Below are 18,245 nucleotides of genomic sequence, written 5' to 3' on the forward strand. Positions count from 1 at the left end.
GCTGGATCCATTGCCAAGACAGTGCACTCAAAAGGCTGTTAGTGGGAGCCCTCAGTTTCTCTCCATGTGGCCCTCTCCATAGATTACTTGGGTACCTCATGACGTGGCTGCTAATTTCCCCCCAAAGCAAGCAATCCAAGAAAGTGTAAAAAAGGAGGGAACCCCAATGCCTTCAATGACTGTGTCTTCTAAGTCCCTTACTGTCACTTCTGCCTTATCCTGCTTTTATGTCCAACTCACACTGAAAGGATAGGTAATTAGATGTCATCTCTCAAAGAAAGGAATATCAAAGAATTTAGAGATGCATTTTAAAACCCTAACACTAGGTCCTCTTCACATATATAATTTATTTTTTTCTTAAGTTATTTTATTTTATTTTATTTTATTTTATTTTATTTTATTTTGAGAGGGTCTTGCTCTGTTGCCAAGGCTTGAGTGCAGTGGAGCAATCACTGCTCACTGCAGCCTTAACCTCCCAGGCTCAAGCAATCCTCCCACCTCAGCCTCCCAAGTAGTTGGGACCACAGGCATGCACCACTCTACCCAGCTAATTTTCTTATTTTTCTTCTGTAGAGATGGGTCTTTCTATGTTGACCAGGCTGGTTTCAAACTCCCGGCCTCAAGCAATTCTATGGTCTTGGCCGCCCAAAGTATTGGGATTACAAGCCTGAACTACCATGCCTGGCCCAATTCTAAAATTTTTAAATTGTAAATTCCACATAAATATTCAGATTTTTTCTTATTTTTTTTTTTTTTTAAATCTGGTCACACTAGGCCTACATGCTCACCAAGCACTTTATATCGAACACAAACTCTTCAATTTGCCATACTCCCCACCTGTATTAAACATGGCACACTTATTTAACACATGTGTGTTACCTGCTTGCATGATTTAAATAGTTGAGTTTAGATCTAAGTACTGATCTAGATCTAATGAGACTGGAAGACATGGCAATGGAATTGAAGAAGGAAGAAGGCTGACCCCTGGTGTGAGTTGAATCCCAGAAGATTGGGAAATGAGACAGGTTGTAGGTTTTCTTAGAGTGACAGCAACCTTGCATTACACCTGCATAGGGCTGTAGAGATGACAGGGGCAACTGTGGCAATCTGGGCATGAGGCAATAGGTCAAACAGATTTGGCAGACGTTCCTGTGACGGAACTTGACACTGAGTGTGTAGAGTCACCAGGGGAACCAGCCCCCTTTGACAGGACCATGAATGACCCAGCATGGATCAAGACTCAGTGCTGTCTTCCTAAGAGTGCCTGAGCCCTAGGTCTGGGACAACCTAAGGAAGGGTGTGAAATCCATGAAAAATAATGATACAGAACTGTTAGCCAACTCTGTCAAGGAGGGGAACTCTAATCATATTTAATTTAATGTATAAAAATAAAGAAAGTTATTTCCTGTCCCTGGTGTGTCACAAACACATAAATAAGCATTTAGAATGCTTAAAGAGAGCCTACAAGCAGAACAAAAGTCCTTTACAACCTCTCTGGAGGAGACTGTGAAAAGGTGAGCTTCACTGAATTACGGAAATGAAGACTGCAGAATGATTGGCCTAATAATAAACCCACAGTGCACTCAAAAGGCTGTTAGTAGGAGACCTCCATTTCTCTCCATGTGGCCCTCTCCCTAGGTTACCTGGGTATCCTCAAGACATGGCTGCTAATTTCCCCCCAAAGCAAGCAATCCAAGAGAGAGTAAACAAGGTCATGCCTGTAATCTTCACACTTTGGGAGGCTGAGGAAGGCCGATTATCTGAGGTCAGGAGTTTGAGACCAGCCTGGCCAACATGATGAAACCCCGTCTCTACCAAAAATACAAAAATTAGCTGGGCATGGTGGCGCATGCCTGTAATCCCAGCTACTAGTGGCAGCTGAGGCAGGAGGATCACTTGAACCTGACAGGCAGAGGTTGCAGTAAGCTGAGATCGTGCCACTGCATTCTAACCTGGGCAACAGAGCGAGACTCTGTCTCAAAAAAAAAAAAAAAAAAAAAAAAAGAGTAAACAAGGAGGACTTGTTTTACTTTTAATATGACTACAACCACTCCCCAACTAAAAATGCCTGTTTGCTCATACCAGATATTTGGAGTTCAGACTGCATGTTCCTTGGTGGTTAAGTCCACAGGCCAGTTGTAATATGGTGAAATATGTATTTGGCCTTAGTCCCCATTTCCTGGCATATAACTCCTAAAATCCTTGGAATCTTCAAAATGATGTGTCTTTCGGTATGCTAATGAGTTGACAAGTGGCTGGCAGCCCAAGGTAGCTTCAGGATAGGGGCTGGTGACAGGAAAAACCAAGTTGTAATTACAGAGTTGGGACTCTCAGCCTCACCCCCCAACCTCCAGGAAGGGGAGAGGGGCTGAAAGTTAAATTGATCATCAATGGCCAATGATGTAGCCAATCATGCCTGCATAATGAAGCTTTCATAACAACCCAAAAGGACTGGGTTTGAGAGCTTCTGGATGGCACGCCCAGAGAGGACATGGAAGTTCTTCGCCTCTTCCTCCATATTTTGCCCTATCCAACTCTTCACCTGGTGTTCATTGGTATCCTTTGTAATATCCTTAGTAATAAACCAGTAAATGTAAGTAAGTCTTTACCTGAGCTCTGTGAGCTACTCTAGCAAATTAATTGAACGTGAGGAGGGAGTCATGGGCACCCTGATTTGTAGCTGATTAGTCAGAAGTACAGGTGAAACAACCTGTGGCTTTTGATTGGCACCTGAAGTGGAGGAAAGTATCATGGGACTGAATCCTCATCCTGTGGGATCCGATACTGTCTCTAGGTTGACAGTGTGGACACTGAATTCAATTAAAACGCCCTACTGGTGTCTGCTGCAGAATTGGTTGATTCCTAGGTGTGGGGGGAAAACTCCCATACATCTGGTGTCAGAAGTGTTCTGTGTCGTGAAAGTATAGCAGGAAAAACGGAGTGTTTTTTCCTATATCCTCAGACCAGTTCTTAAAACCATAATGTGCTGGAACTCTGTTATAACACCAGCAATCTACCAAGTGTAACAGTTTTCTTAGAAATTTCAGCCTGGGTTCTACACAGAATGCCTAGGGTACATTTTCTCCAATGCTAGTAGTTCAAACACTGAGTTCTACTCCATCCCTCCCACTTACCACTCCTGGGCTAGCTTGGAGGATGCCACTAGCTTTTTGGTGACAGCACTAGGTGTGTGTTAAAGGAAAAGGAGCTCTCTGTTGGGTGAGTGTTGAGAAATTCAGACATGGGACAATGACAGCAAGGCAAGCAGACAGGAGGCTGGGGTGGAATAAAGGCGGGCAGGCAGTCAGCTTTGGAGGCTCTGGAAATTGGGGATGGCAGGGGAATGGTAGATATTGCTGTTTGAAAGTAGGAAGCTTTCATAAGCCAGTTATTCTTAGGCCAGGCATTGCCTATATTCATTCTCCAACAGACTCTGTTCATACAACATCTGAGCGCAGCTCTTAAACTTTGTCGTCCTATGACATCTCCAGGCACCAACATTGAAACCGCCTTTGCAAAAATTATCACTGAGGAAATTATGACAGTGAAAGAGATCAGACCTAATTGACTCTATCTTGCTTCTAACCTTTAAGCTATCCTTGTTCATTCCTGGGCATAGGCTGAACCAACTTTGGGAAGGAATTCAGCTCATGGTTTGACTGAAACAAAATTGATAATAGCCCTTTCCGGAATAGACCCCGTTCTTGCCTGGGGACCAGTCTGCCTTTACAGGACTAACAAATTAGCTACAAGATTAGAAATTACAGTTTAGAGGTCATGTAGCCTCTGGCTCCAAGAGTCTGAACCTCCCCAGATTGCTCCTGGGGACAAAATCACTATTGTCAAGTCTAAGATCAGTGTGTGAGGTATTTTGCAAACTCTGCACTGGATGGATCAGCTGACACCATCCAGACCAGTAATGTGGCTCAACCAGTTCTGCCATCCCACCCAGGAACAGAAGACAGCAAGAAGACCTGACTTCCACCCGCTGTGATTCCATCTCCAACCTGACCAATCAGCACTCCCCACTTCCCAAGCCCCTACCCACAAAATTATATTTAAAAACACTGATCCCCGAATGCTAGGGGAGACTGATTGGAGTAATAATAAAACTCCGGGCTCCCTCACAGCCGGCTCTGCGTGAATTACTCTTTCTCCACTGCAATTCTTCTGTCTTGATAAATGGGCTCTGTCTAGGCAGCAGGCAAGGTGAACCCACTGGGCAGTTACAACACGTCCACCTATGTCTCTTGATAGGCCTTACTGGTAGGATCGAACTTAGCCTAGACTTTACAGTGGCTCATCTGCTTCCACTTTTGCCCCTCTTCATTCTTTGCACAGTGACCAAAATAGTCTTTCTGAAATGCAAACCTGATCATTCTATCCCCTTAGTAAAATCTTTAATGATTTCCCACCCTTCTCAGGATCAAGGTCACAATCTGAACCCAGACCTGTCCGACTGGCCCTTGCATGAGCTGCCCCTCACCATCTTCCCTGACTCATGCTCATTCTTGAGGTCTCAGCTGACATGCCATTTTCAGGAAGAGCCTCCTGACCTTCTTGTCCACATTTGGTCCCCTGCTATATGCTCTTGTAACTCCCAGACTTAATCTTCAGAGCACTAACCACCATGGTAACTGTTTAGGTATTCAGGTATGGTTTGTTTGATTTTTTTAAATGTATCTCTCCTCCATGAGGCAATAAAATCCAGAAGCACGTTAACCACGCCTAGCATGGGGCTTCTTGGTCCTTAAGACATGCTTATTAAAGAGCTGCCCAATGAACCTCTGTGTCTTTTATATCATAAAACATGTGGTTCTCCAATTTTAGGGAGCAGTCATTAGTTTTTACCATGTACCATGCAGTGTTAGTTTAGAGAGCAAGGTAGGTTAGCTTTGTGGTTAAAAATTAGGGCTCTGAGCCAGAATTCCCCGGGTTTGAAATCTTACTATTTGTGTGGTATCAAGGAGATAGTATGATGTCTCCATTGCTCAGTTTCTTCATCTATAAAAAGGGCAGGGGGATGGTGGATGATAATAGCACCTACTTCATAGGACTGTTGTGATGACTAAGTTGGTTTGAAGTGTGAAGTGTTTAGAAGTGTCTGGCACATGCTAAGTATGTGAAAGATGTTAACCTATTCTTATTTACTCCAAATACTGTAAAAAATAGATGTGTTCTTATCCCCACTTGTCATATGAAAAAACTGGATGCATAAAATAGACTTGCTTCAATAACCTGTCTAAATGAATCCTTCATAGCATCTTTTCATGCTAAAAAAAACTTAAAAGGAAGAAAGAAATGAACATTCTCACATTTTTGAGAGTTGGGACTTGGAGGCTTTTGGGGTTTGGCAAGTTGAAGACAATAAATCAAAGAAACAAAGGAAGTTTCAAAGCAGTTTCAGTCCGGAGACTGCGCCATCCCTCCTGCACTTTGATATAACAAAACTTAGCATGTTCGTGAGAAGCCCAGAGCGGGAAGGAGAGACATATTTTCCATCAAATCTGTAGTGGAGATGGGGAGCCGCTGGAGCGTGACTCAGAGCAGCAGGAACTAGCATCTCCAGGTTGCTGCAGGAAGTGAGAACAGTGGCTCCTAACCAGTGCCCAAGCGCCTCAGGAGCTCTGCCAGTGTCTCCAAAGGCATAGCCATGTCCTCAAATCAAAGTCACTTGATTTCTTTTTTTAAATCTATGCTACACATCCCCTTTGAGAGGAAGTGGGTGCCAAAGGATACCAAACAGAAAGACTGTGAGTCACCGGAGTGGCCAATCTTCCTGGAGAGAGATGAGTCCTGCATCAGTCTTCTAAAAAGACATCTGGCAGGGACAGGGATATTCCTGGCAGCTCATTTGTAATGGCTCCAAACTAGAAATAATCCAATGTCTATCTTAAGTAGAACAGACATATAAATGGTTGTATATTCACAGAATGAAACCCTATCCAGCAATGAGAGTGAATGAGCCACAGCTATATCAACAACAGGGGCGAATCCCACGAATATACTATCGAGGCAAAGAAACCAAATGAAGTGCAAGCCAATACCATTTTCACGTAGATTCAAAACCAGGTAATGTGCATCCATGTCAGGTGCTGGAAGTCAGGGCACCGGACAGGAGGTAGTGACAGGAGGGGCTTGGGGGCCTCTGTCCTCTTTCTTAATCTGAGTGCTGGCTACTCAGATATGTTCCTTTTGTGAAGTTCCCTGACTGGTACACTTATGTTTTGTGCACTTTTCTGAATAATATGTTCTATTCCAAACTTTTCTCCATTCTCTCCTACCCTGCTACCTCCATGACCTGAAGTCAAGTTAGTCTGGGAGTCAACAGATGACCCCAGAGTCTGTGTCATTGGAAACTGGTGCCATACAAATGAGGATGCTTCAGAGGCAGGACACCATTTTGAGTAGAGCTCCTATTTCTGTGGTGCTGGTTCTGAGGGTTGGGGTTACAGCTTTGTCCTCACCTTCGTTTCTCTCCTGTCCTCCTATCTAGTCCCAGGGGTGAGCAGCCCCTCTCTCTATTCAAGTGATCTCTAAAATACGCTTTGCAACATGGGGCTTTCCTGAGGGGTGAGAGCCAAGGCCATATGCCATTCCTGCTCATGTGTCTCAGCTGGATCCTTCACTTTCAGTCAGGATCCAGATAGGCCAGGACAGAACTAGAGCTCCAGTGGGCTGATCAGAAATCTCTCCTGCCAAACCTAATGGGAGGGTTGGGAATTTCTGCTCCTGACACCCAGTGGGTGGTTTCACAAGTTTTAGAGGGTGACTGCTCAGGTGATTGGCAGCATCGGGAAAGAGGGAAAAGCCTTTTCTGTGACCCTCACAGGCAGGATTGCAACGCAGTGTGAGCATGGAGCAGCTTGGCACAAGGCAGCGTTGAGAGTCCCCTGGCTAGCTGCAGGGATAATGTCTGATCCTGACTGGATGCTACCCCATTCAGTCAAAGCCATGCAGCCTGAAATGGCACATGTCCCCATCCAGGCTGCCTGGGCGGGTCAGCTGGCCTGGAGACAACAACACAGCCTCAACGTGACAGTCCCCACATTCTGCAGACTTAAAAGGGAAATCCTTTGGATTCTGCCTGGACTCCTGGGGCTCAGCCCTGGCCTTGCCCTTGGGGCTGCAAAGAGGAATAAAAATATGGGAAGGCCTGTGTGTAGCTGCGATGGATTCTTCAAATGATCAGAGGTGGTTTCCTGCCTGCGAGGAGTTGGTACCCTGAGCTTCTTGTTCCTTGGATCCCTCCTTTCCTCTGCTGCTGATGCCCCCAACACCTCGCCCCCTCCCTATTGCTTCTCCTCACCCCACCTCACTCCCATGGATGTCTGCTTTTTTTATTGTGAATTTCAGCTGCCTGCTTGTTTCACCTCCGGTTACTCAAAGGTTTGCCCCAGTGTTGCTCCCCCTTTAAAAGACTCCATTCCTAGGCCTCCCTGCTCCATTCTCTCATGCCCTTCTCTGGCTTTCTCGGATTTTCATTTTCATTTCCCTTCCCATTTCTACAAAGGCAGGATGCAGAGGAAAACCAGCAGAGGGCAAAGAGCCCGAGAGCCAGGATCAGGAAACAGGAACGTGTTGGCGTGTGGCTATGGGCAAACCATAGAGACGTCTCTGGTCATCCGTGTTCCCCACTGTTGGTGCGCCTGGGTCACCCAGGCCAGAACTCCAGTGCTATGGGGTGTGCCAGCGTTGGTGCTGTGGTGGATGCAAAGAATGGGACTCTGCCCTGGCTTGTGCACACCTACCGAGTAACAAAATCTTCATGTCTCTCTCTAATACACACACACATATTCAGGTAACTAGATAGACAGAGAGATAGATAGATATGTAGCTAGATTAGATAGATGATGGATGGATAGATAGATAGATGATAGATAGATAGATAGATAGATAGATAGATAGATAGATAGATAGATAAATAGATGATAGAAAAAATGTGTCAGAATAAAAACATAATCCTATAGGCCAATAAGGACTCAATCAAAATCTTACAGGGTCACTGAATCAGAATCATTCTTCCCCTTAACTTACTTTCATGACTCTCTGCAATCAGGTGTGTCTGTCCACCCTGTTTTTTCCACAATTAAGTGAAATGAGGAAGTAGTGTAAGGCTGGTTTTTCTTTTGCTGCCACAAAGGTCTACACAGCGGCTGGTTCCTGTTCACAGTGAAAATGGTCGTGACCAGATGAATGAGGGACACAAGAGACATAACACAAATCAGAGAAGTTAAAATCGAGCTTATTCCTAAATGCAACTAAACCTAAGCAGAGCTCATGCCTGCCTGCTGAAGCCCCAAGTCTTCTACGTTGATAAAGGGTACGCCCTCCATTTTCTCTGCTCCTGCCTCCCCCATCTTTTTTCAAACACCGTGGCTGATTTATCTAAGCCCTATGCTGCCTCGCAGTATTTTGAAAACAAATTAGAAAGCTCCTTCCAGTTTTCCAGAGGTGATTAAATCCAAGAAGCCTTAGGAATGTAGAGGATAGAATAATATAAACAACAGATCTGAGATAACCATGTCCGGCGGCAGTTGCGGTTAGTTACTTCTTTTCCTTTTTCGTCCATCAGTGATGGAAGCTGGATTGAGTCCACTGCATAAAGTTTGGTGGGCATAAATCTGCTATTTGATCCTGGAAAAACTCTGAGGATCTAGAGTCAGTGAGGAATTGCAGCAATGCTGGTGTTTCAAAGGGCCTAGGAAAAGCCAAGAGTCCTGGCTGACCGGCCCCGACACTGTCTTACAGGCTGCAGGTTTACCTCGGTTAGCACAACAGGCCAAGCTCTCCCTTGCTCTAAGTCGACATGATATGATTTGTTCCCTTTCGGCTGTGTCAGTTCTGCAAACCAGATACCAGAGACTGCAGGCTCAGGAGAGCCTGCCTGTCTGGAACACCGTTTGTTTGGACAAGACAGGCCGCTAAGGCGTTTCATCTCTTTAAAACTCCCAGGGCAGACGGCATATTTGAGGAATTCCTTTTTTCAAAGATTTTTTTTTTTTTTTTTGCCCCTTCCAACATTTTGTTTAAGAGAAAATGAGATGTCTATCTTCTGTTTCCTTATTTTTTTTCAGGAAAGCAAAGGGTTGTTGACTTCCTCCCTCTCCCCTCCCTTCCTTCCTTCTTCCCGAAGGTACTCATCTGAGAAAAAGAGAACGAAGTATTGTTCCTGTTCTCTTTCTTAAGTCATTCGAAACACTGTCCCTGCGAGTTCTTTAAGTTCCCTGCAATCTGTACACAAGAGAAAGAGGGAGAGAGAGAGGGAGAGAGACAGAGAGAGCAGGGATCAGGTAAAGGAGTGGGGCTGCTGCAGCCATTCAGACCTCAGGAGCTGGTAAGTTACCCATGCAATCATTTCTGCTTCCATTTCAAGGTTCCTGGGTGGATACTGCTGTGGGCATCTTCAACAGAAAATACCTTACTGGGTATAGTCCTTAACCAAAGGATATGAGTGATAGATGGCCCAGAATTTAAGCTAATACTTTTTTTTTGGTAAGAGAATACTGATGCTTTGCAGAGCTAAGGCTGGCAAAACTAGAAATAGAATTACATTGGGACTAAGGAGGACACTGCATTAAATCTGAATTTTGGCACAGATCATGTGGCTGGGTGAACCAGGAGCCACTGGCATATGAGATGTGTCCCACTGGGGAATTTGCTTTTCCTCAGTACTGTGTCCTGGGAACCTTATCAGGGTGTCTGTCAAGGACTGTGGGTTTGCTCTGGGGTTTTTGTTAACACGTTGCCTGGATTGAGGTGCCCTTCTCCTGTTCTTTTCTTTCCATTCAGCATCCCCCTAAAGGAGGACTGTTAATTGTTGTATGATGGTTATTCTGCATCACTGAAGTAGGAGGGAAAGAGAGAAGGGAATGTCACTTGGAAATACTTCTGCATGTGGGGAGCTTATGTGTTCAGGATCCCCATGCGGGTTGGGTGTAAATTTATTATTCTCTGTCAGTGGAAGATGTCATCTGCCACACGATAGAAGGCAAAGGTTTTGGGGCATATAGCTTTAGTTTTGGAAAACGATATGCAGCTAGAATGGGAGGATTAAGATGGATTGTTTATGTCAGTAGGTGGGAAAAACTAAGTTATAGACGCAATTGAAAAACATTCACCCAGTGCCTGGTTTTCCAAGCACCAAATACGGCATAGCAAGCTAGTCAAGCTTATATACACAACTAGTTTTTAAAAGTCTAACTTGCTTCGATTAAATTTGTCATAAAGGATAATGTTACCAGGAACCCATCATCACAAGCCATGAGGGAGCCGAAATCATGTTGTTAAAAATAGCTCAGCAAGGTCACTCTGAGAGACTCACTATGTTTCCCAATATTGATACTTTAATTCAGAGAGATGTCGAATGGATAAAAGCCAATGGCCATGTATACTTTTAAAAAATATTCACTGCTGTGAAATTTACTGATTAAAATCATCTGGGATGTGAAGAATAAGATAAAAATAGCTGGACTCTCATTTTTAAAATTAATTTGGCTAGACTATGCTTTAACCACATTCAAGTAATTAATCTTTATTCAAAATTGAACCATCATCTTACTAAGGATGAGAAAACATGATAGAACTAGACTGTGATGTAGCTTTTGTTCCATTAGTCAGACCTCTTTTTTCTTCTCCTTTTTTAAAGAGACTTTCTTTAGGAGCACCATAAAATGAGCAATGTAAAGAGACGTGAATAGTGTTTGCCAGTTTGCGGATGCAAAATTATTCTAATAACAATTGAAAATTTTTTACAGCTACCCTACCACCTCCCCTAACTACTCCATTTTCATAGATCTTCAGATCAAAAGGTAGCGGGAATAGATTGTCGAGGGCATTATTGCATCATTTATCAGCAACTGTGGCCCCAGAAGAAAATGCAGGTCTGCGATCTTGACTTGCTCCTTTCAGTTTCATTTCTCTTGATAATGTATTGAATTTTGTGCTCAACAAAAACAACATCACAGAACACATTCTAGTTTTATTGAGTAAAAGCATCAGATGCAACACAATAGGAAACAAATGACAGCAGAGTCATTTGTTAAAGACAAGGAAGGCAATTAAATTAAAGACAAGGAAAGCACAAGGTGGCTAGGCCAGTGGCTCAGAAAACAGCCCCAATGCTAGCATGAGTATTCACTGTGGCTTGAGATTAAGAAGCTGAGGATATGCAGTTTTCTTTTAAAGAAAAAAGTGTATTCAATATTTCCATTTAAGTTGCTAAGTCATTGCTGTGAAAATATTTCTTGGATACCAGGGGAAAAGAATTTTGGCTACCCGAAAAATAAAAGCCATCGACTAGTTTAGTCTAAGTCACTACCACTCAATCTATCTTTACTCACTCAACTCCAAGGAGTGAGTTGGCATTTGTGGAAACTTCCAGTGTGTGATTCTCTGGGGGTCATCAGAGGGCTCTTTTGTGATATCATTGGGGGAATTCCAGTTTGAAGTGATCCAGAATTTGAGACACACAATATTTTATTCGTTAATTTCTGCCAAAAATGTACACATAACTAAATTACAACTTCTTATACACATTTTAAATTACGTTAGAATGTGTGTCCTGATCTGTGTACTGGGATGTGAGTCAAATTAGAGTGAGTAGAGCACAGGCTCTGTTGTTATACTAATTTTCGTTTGAATTTCAGCTTCGTTGCCTACTGATTATGGCCCTCAGGGCAGGTATTTAACTGTTCTAAGTCTCAGTGCCCCCAAATGTAAAATTGCATCAACATAATGGAGTTGTGAGGATTAAATACAACTATTGCCATAAAACACTTAATGTTTGGCAAGTAGTAGGAGTCAATCAGTGTCAGTTATATACTTTTTAAGAGTCATATATTAACACTTAAGAGTACTGTATTTTGTTAATACAGAGAATAGAATGAGTCTCCTATAATCTGTGTCATTATTCTTGCTTGATACTCTATCAAGGATCTAACAGAGCAGATATTATTCCTCACAGCGTTAGAGTTGGGCACACATTGAGTGAAGACATTCTGAACTCTAAATTCTCATAAAATGAAAGAGTGTAGAGTTTAGTATATTGATATTCATCTTCACTAGTGGCAGAAATGGCAGATTTAGCTTCATTGAATGCAGCTATATTCAACACAGCTCAATGCAGGGGCAAGTTTGTCTTGGGATAAAAGTTTTCAACTTAGATGAACGTGCAAAGAGACTTCAGTTATACTGTAGACATTTTATTCTCCCTTTCACCCACTTCCCCAACTGCTTGAGCTCTGTGTTATTGGTGACCTTTTCCCTGGTTGTGGAGGGCTGGAGACACTTTTTTTTGGAGACCATCGTGGTTATACCATGACTCAGCTAAAGAGGAAAGGACTTAAAGTGACACATTCTCCTCCTGCCCAGGGCTGAGCACACTTGGGGTTCTCTCTCCTCAAACATTCTAATAGTGAGCCACTCACCTTCACACAGAGAAATAGAACACTGTATCACCATGGGTGTGTGTGTGTATGCGTGTGTGTGTGTGGTGCCTGATTGATCCAACTGCTATTTTTCTTTCACTCTAAACTTTAAGACCTGTATGACCGTTAGTTTGTCAAGTAATAATGATGCTTTTTCTTAGGTCTTAGTTAAATTTCTCTCCACTTTCCAAAAGCAAAACACACAACAGCAAAAACAACAAAAAAATCTACCACCAATAGCCAAAGCCATTCAGGTCCTTTTGTTAGACTGAGAGCTTGTGATACAACAGATACGTATTTGGACACTTAACCTTAGGGACAAATCGAAGCTGAGTTGTTCTGCACTAACGTGCAAAAGGTGCCCTCTCATGTGGTTTGGTGGAGTAGAAAAAGACCAGATTGGGAGTCAGAACCCTGCTGTTCTCATCCAATCTCTGCATTTCCTAGATGCATGACTTGACAGGTTTCTTTACTTGCTTGGACCTCAATTTTCTCATCTGTGAAATGACAAAATGGGATAAATAAGTAATTTTCGAGGTGTGTGTGTGTGTATTAGAAGTCACCTGGGGGCTTGTTTACAGTCTCCTCCTGCCCTACCCACTTCATGGGATGATCTATGAGACTCTTGCTGACATGCTGTGATTCTCTAAAATAGATGGTCAATGTCTTGCTCCGTCTTCTTCAGGGTGGCGTTAACTGTAAATGCTCATTTGAAGAGCCATGCTTTCAAATGGAATTCCTATTCAGCACTGGATGTTCTCTCTAGAAGGTAGTTCTGAGTATATCAAATGTTATTTTAGAAGCTATTAGTATTATGAAGTAAGGAATGTCCTAGCCGGTTGAGCAATCTGATGATAATGATCAATTTTCTAGAACCATATGTAAATCACAAGATCAATTTCTTAGATCTGTAAACATTATAAATCAATATAAATAGCACTTTTTTTTTGAGACAGAGTCAGGCTCTGTCACCCAGGTTGGAGTATAGTGGCACAATCTCAGCTCACTGCAACCTCTGCCTCCCAGGTTCAAGCGATTCTCCTGTCTCAGCCTCCCGAGTAGCTGGGATTACAGCTGCCTGCCACCGCATCTGGCTAATTTTTTGTATTTTTAGTAGAAACGGGGATTCACCATGTTGGTCAGGTTAGTCTTGAACTCCTGATCTCAAGTGATCCACCTGCCTCGGCCTCCCAAAATGCTGGATTACAGACATGAGCTACTGTGCCCTGTTGAATAGCACTTTTTGATTTACCCATTTCCTTATTATTTGCATCTTAGAGTGAGCATGTATTTGTTAATCAAGAAAAACACAGATACTAAGCTTTTTCTATTCCCTTTAAAAAATACTAGTAGATTCTATCTCATAAGGTTTTGTTTCTTAGTTTTTTACAATGTGTGCTGAGATGAGCCTATTTTACAAGTTAGATCCTTGTCCCTAATTTAATGGTAATATAGAAAGGCAAAAAGATTGATAATGGTGTTTGAAAAACCAGCATTCACACATCATATTGTATGCTTCAGTTATAAGGAAAATATAAACCTTATAGAAAAAGTTGTTCTAATTTTCCTGATTTGGTTTTTACCTAAATCACTCATTTTTTTCTTGTATGATTATATGGATAATGAAATAAAGCAGCAATGGACACAGATCTCCCTCTGACAGTAACATAGAGGCAACAAATAATTTTAATGTGCACCCTCAGAAACAACTAGCCTAATGATGTCTGTTCTTTTTGACTACTCAAAAACCAAATACATTTACATAAAGCAATGGTATTTACATAAAAGAATAAGAACACGTCCTCATCCAGCATTATGTGTAATATAAGGTTCACAAGAAAGTAAGCTCCACGAGGACAAGGACTTTGTTTTGTCCGCTGCTGTTTGCCCAGGGCCTACAATAGCACAGAGCCTGTCATAGATGCACAATAAATATTTGTTAAATAGATGAGTTCATGAATCAGTGGGCTGTAGAGTGGAAGATGCTATCTTTATACAACGCCAAATGAAGCTGTTAATTTGTTAGAAAAAAAAAAAAGTTAGTCAAACTTTTTTGGAGTCTAGACAATGCCAAACTGCCAGCTTGATGTATTTATCCCTCACCTGAATTGACTGGAATTATATGGGCTTGTTCTGCTGTTGTGTGCATGGGGCTGTTACATGTATATTAAAATGTCATCTTGGCAAGCACCCCCAACCATTTGTTCATGGGAAATTAACATTTATCAGGTAGATACACAGAAAAGACTGTTGTTGCATTTTATTTTCCATTTATTTTCTGGGCAGATGATGGGTTTGCAAATTGTTTTTGGCGAAAGAGAGCATGGTCATTTGTTTTTCCTTGACTAAAAGAGCTGTGAGCTAGGATCCAGCCTTGTAGGAAATGTTCAGCTCTCTGGTTTGTTATAGGCAAAGGCTGTGAATCTAAGCTAAAGGAATGCAACTTGGGCTGAATTGACAAAACACCATGGGGTAAATTCAGGGAGAGAAATGTGATATCCTTGCTGAGCACAATGCCCTATCCTTTATTTAATTCAAGGCAATTGAAGAAAGCCAAAACCACTGGATCAAGGCAGTTTTATACTTACTTGGCAAATTTAAAGTGGCAAATCTACATGCCTAATACCAAAAGTTGAGATTTTGGATGATGCTTTTTACATTTAACAACATTGGGGTTCTAGGTATCTGTTAATTGGAGTAGAAACCGAAAAGGCTCTTTCTATTAACATTGATAAAATCTCTCTTTAGTGTCAAGTACCAGGGCACACAAAGATAATTCTGGACAATTCTCCTATATTCCTTTGATAGATTATGGCCCCACTCTGACCTCATTCTGTGATGGCCACTGATACTAAATGGGAGAGTGATTTACCAACAACGGTACTACCACCACCAGCGCCAGCAATTATGGAGGAGTCATTACTAGGTTTGGGGCCTCCTCAGAACTTTAGATACTTCATTTCACTTACCCCATTCTCAAGTACGTGCCTTATTCTCATCTTAGAGGTGAAGAAAGGCAACCACCTTGTTTAACAGATAAACTAGAGAAAGTACGTGATTTGCTCAAGGTCAGTAAATTAATGTTGCTTGTTTTCAGTTTCCTTAGTAAGGAAAAAGTGTCATCTGTAGCTAATAATTTCTTTAAAAAAATGTGTATCCTTTAAGGTAGTAGCCTTCAAACGGGGTCCAAGGACCAACAGCATGGCACCAGCTAGAAGCTTGTTAGAAATGTGGAATCAATCCCAGTTCCACCGCAGATCTACTGAAGCAGAATCAGCATTTTAACAAGATCTCCAAGTGACCAGTTGCACATTCAAGTTTGAGCAGCACTGCCTTATGGTTTTGAACTGTTGCACACAGATTGATCTGGGCATGTAGGTCCCTATTCCAAGGAGTTACAAAGCCATGTGTTAACTTTGACCTTGTCCAAGACAACATACCTCCCTGTTAAATAGTGATATTACTGGACCAGTCTCCCATCTATTCAGCTCTGAGCAACAGTAGGCATGATTTCTGTGATCTCCCCCATGAAGTTAACTCCATATCATGGGATCCTAGCACTCTCAGAGAGGAAAGGTTGATGGTATTATTTTCAGGTGCTTTCTGAGCACCAATCATCAGAGTTACCTGGGGCAGATTTCTAGGCCCTTCCCCAGATCTAACAAAGCTGAAGAGGGGACCAAGGCTTTGCTTATTATTCAAGCTACTGGCTCAGGGTAAGAAAGCCCCCAGGGAGGGTAGTGATGAGTATTTAAGGGAGATTACCCTAAAAAACAGTTTAGCTTTTTTCAGTAGCTTGAAAAAAACATTTAAAACAGTAGTGCACGCATGAGGGAACCGCAGAGTTCTTCCAGGAAGAAAAGGTACTCTGCCGGTTTCTTCCTTTGAGTGTTTGAGAATGGGGACGAGAAATCTTGCCGTCTGCCCTGTGTCTTCCTCAGGGAGAAAGGGAGGATCCCCTTCTCTAGCATCACAGCCAAGGAGGAGACGCCAGTCCACACGCCTCCCTCTTCCCAGTGAGAAAACTCTGTGGAAAGAATCCTTAGAGTTTCCTTTGCCCTGGGGACTCACCGTTCTCTCCTGGAACAGAAATCAAGAGGGGACTATTGTTGGAGGGGGTGGGGGAAGGAAGCAGCACCGGAAGAGAGCGAGGGAGAGGACCGGAATCGCCTCTGGTTCGCTGAAGCCTGGACAAAATGGGGCCTCTGCCCTGATGGAGCCCATGGCATCTCTCCCGTTACTGAGGCCCTCTGGCTACCTTCCATGGAAAGTGCAGGGAGATGAGGAATTTCAGGTTTTCAGCGCTGTTTGGTGGAACACCTACCTCCGTAGTGTCCACCACTTGTTTCTTGCTGTTTTTTTAGTTCAGGCATTTTCTTTCCCACAGCACAGTGGAATTTCCTCCTTTCACCCCTACTTCCAGGGAAATTTTTCAGTTGTTTTTTCTCTTTTTTAAGTACAAAGAAGGGTCTTCTAGCATTATCCTAAAAAAGGTATATATTGAACATTTTTAGGGTACCGAAGAGTTCTATGCTTAATCTATAAAGGCGCGGTTCCTGAAGTGCTAGAATTTGAATTCTTAGGGTGAGGAACATGCGAACAGTTCTGAAAGGTTGCTGGCAGGTATATCCAGAATCTCACCTCCTACCTGGCTTTTCAGAGATGTGGGCAAGGAGGGACTATTCCTGGCATTGTCTTTCTTGACATTCAGGAAACATTCAGTGATGCAGCAGGCAGGCAAGCAGGCGTCTTCTCCAACATGGTCTGCAGCCCTCCTGGCACCCAGTGATTTCATGGCACAATCACCTGTCTCTTACTGGGGAGAAGTCTCCAGGGGCAGAGAGTTCTTCTGGTGGCAGCCTGGACCCCAGATCTAAATGGGGATGTTCGTGAAGGAATAGAGACACCAGTTTTGTGGGTAACAAAGTTCTGCTCAAAACTGCATCATTTTGCAGAAGGTAATCCCATTCCATGTGTCTTCACATCCTCCATATGTTCAGACACATCTCACTATTTAGAATGACTGACATTGGCTCTTTTCCCCCTTCAGTTTCCTAGGAGAGAAATTTCAGCATCACATCTTTAATACATGCAGTTGGGAAGGACATTTAATGGTGAGAAAATCCCATTTCAGAAGGATTAGGACATAAAATGCCAAATGTATTTGCTCTTCAAGCAATATGGATATTTTGGGAGGGGTCGTGGTTTGCTGAAGTGCTATCACTATGTACATGGTACATGCACCTTACACTTGTGTATACATACACACACTGCCTACACAAAATCATTGGCTCTTATAAAAGATTATGAGCCAATGGGTTAGCCCCAAATTGTGTGACTCAAGAATGTAGTATCTGATGTTCAATCTCTTAAACTTCCAAAGAGATTTACTGTCCTAATTATATTTTTCTTAGTGATGTTAAAAAGAGTTTGAATATTGTTAACTAGTGGGGGCAGGGAGAAAATGAGAGAAGATTTAAGTGTTACTACAAGCAATTCATAAAGCACTTCATTCACTTACTGTGTGTTGTTTTGAGAATGTGAGTAATGCAGGAAAGAATGCTACTTAGAGTCAGAGAATAGAGGATTGAGTGTACATACTGACACATGAATGGAACTAAAATGCATATGGGAATTTAGTATATCATAAAAATAACATGTATATCAGTGGAGAAAGTTGAATTATGTAATTAACAAGATTGGGACAACGGGGTAGCTATTTGGAAAAAAAAAACTTATATTCCTACTTGATTTTTTAAATTAAAATAAATTCCAGATAGATCAAAGACTTAAAATGTTAAAAATAAAAATATATGT

General features: G+C 42.4%; 1 protein-coding gene across 1 annotated transcript in view; it reads left to right on the forward strand.

Moving 5' to 3' along the window:
• The first annotated feature begins 9,191 nt into the window (after positions 1-9,191).
• ZNF366 (zinc finger protein 366) overlaps positions 9,192-18,245 on the forward strand; it is a 63,627-nt gene continuing 54,573 nt past the window's right edge. Inside the window, exon 1 of the mRNA XM_023207954.2 lies at positions 9,192-9,337. The gene's annotated coding sequence lies outside the window, so the exon portion shown is untranslated. The remainder of the gene's footprint in view (positions 9,338-18,245) is intronic.

This window comes from Piliocolobus tephrosceles, chromosome 4 (assembly GCF_002776525.5).
Source record: "Piliocolobus tephrosceles isolate RC106 chromosome 4, ASM277652v3, whole genome shotgun sequence".
In the NCBI taxonomy this organism is placed as follows: Eukaryota; Metazoa; Chordata; class Mammalia; order Primates; family Cercopithecidae; genus Piliocolobus; species Piliocolobus tephrosceles.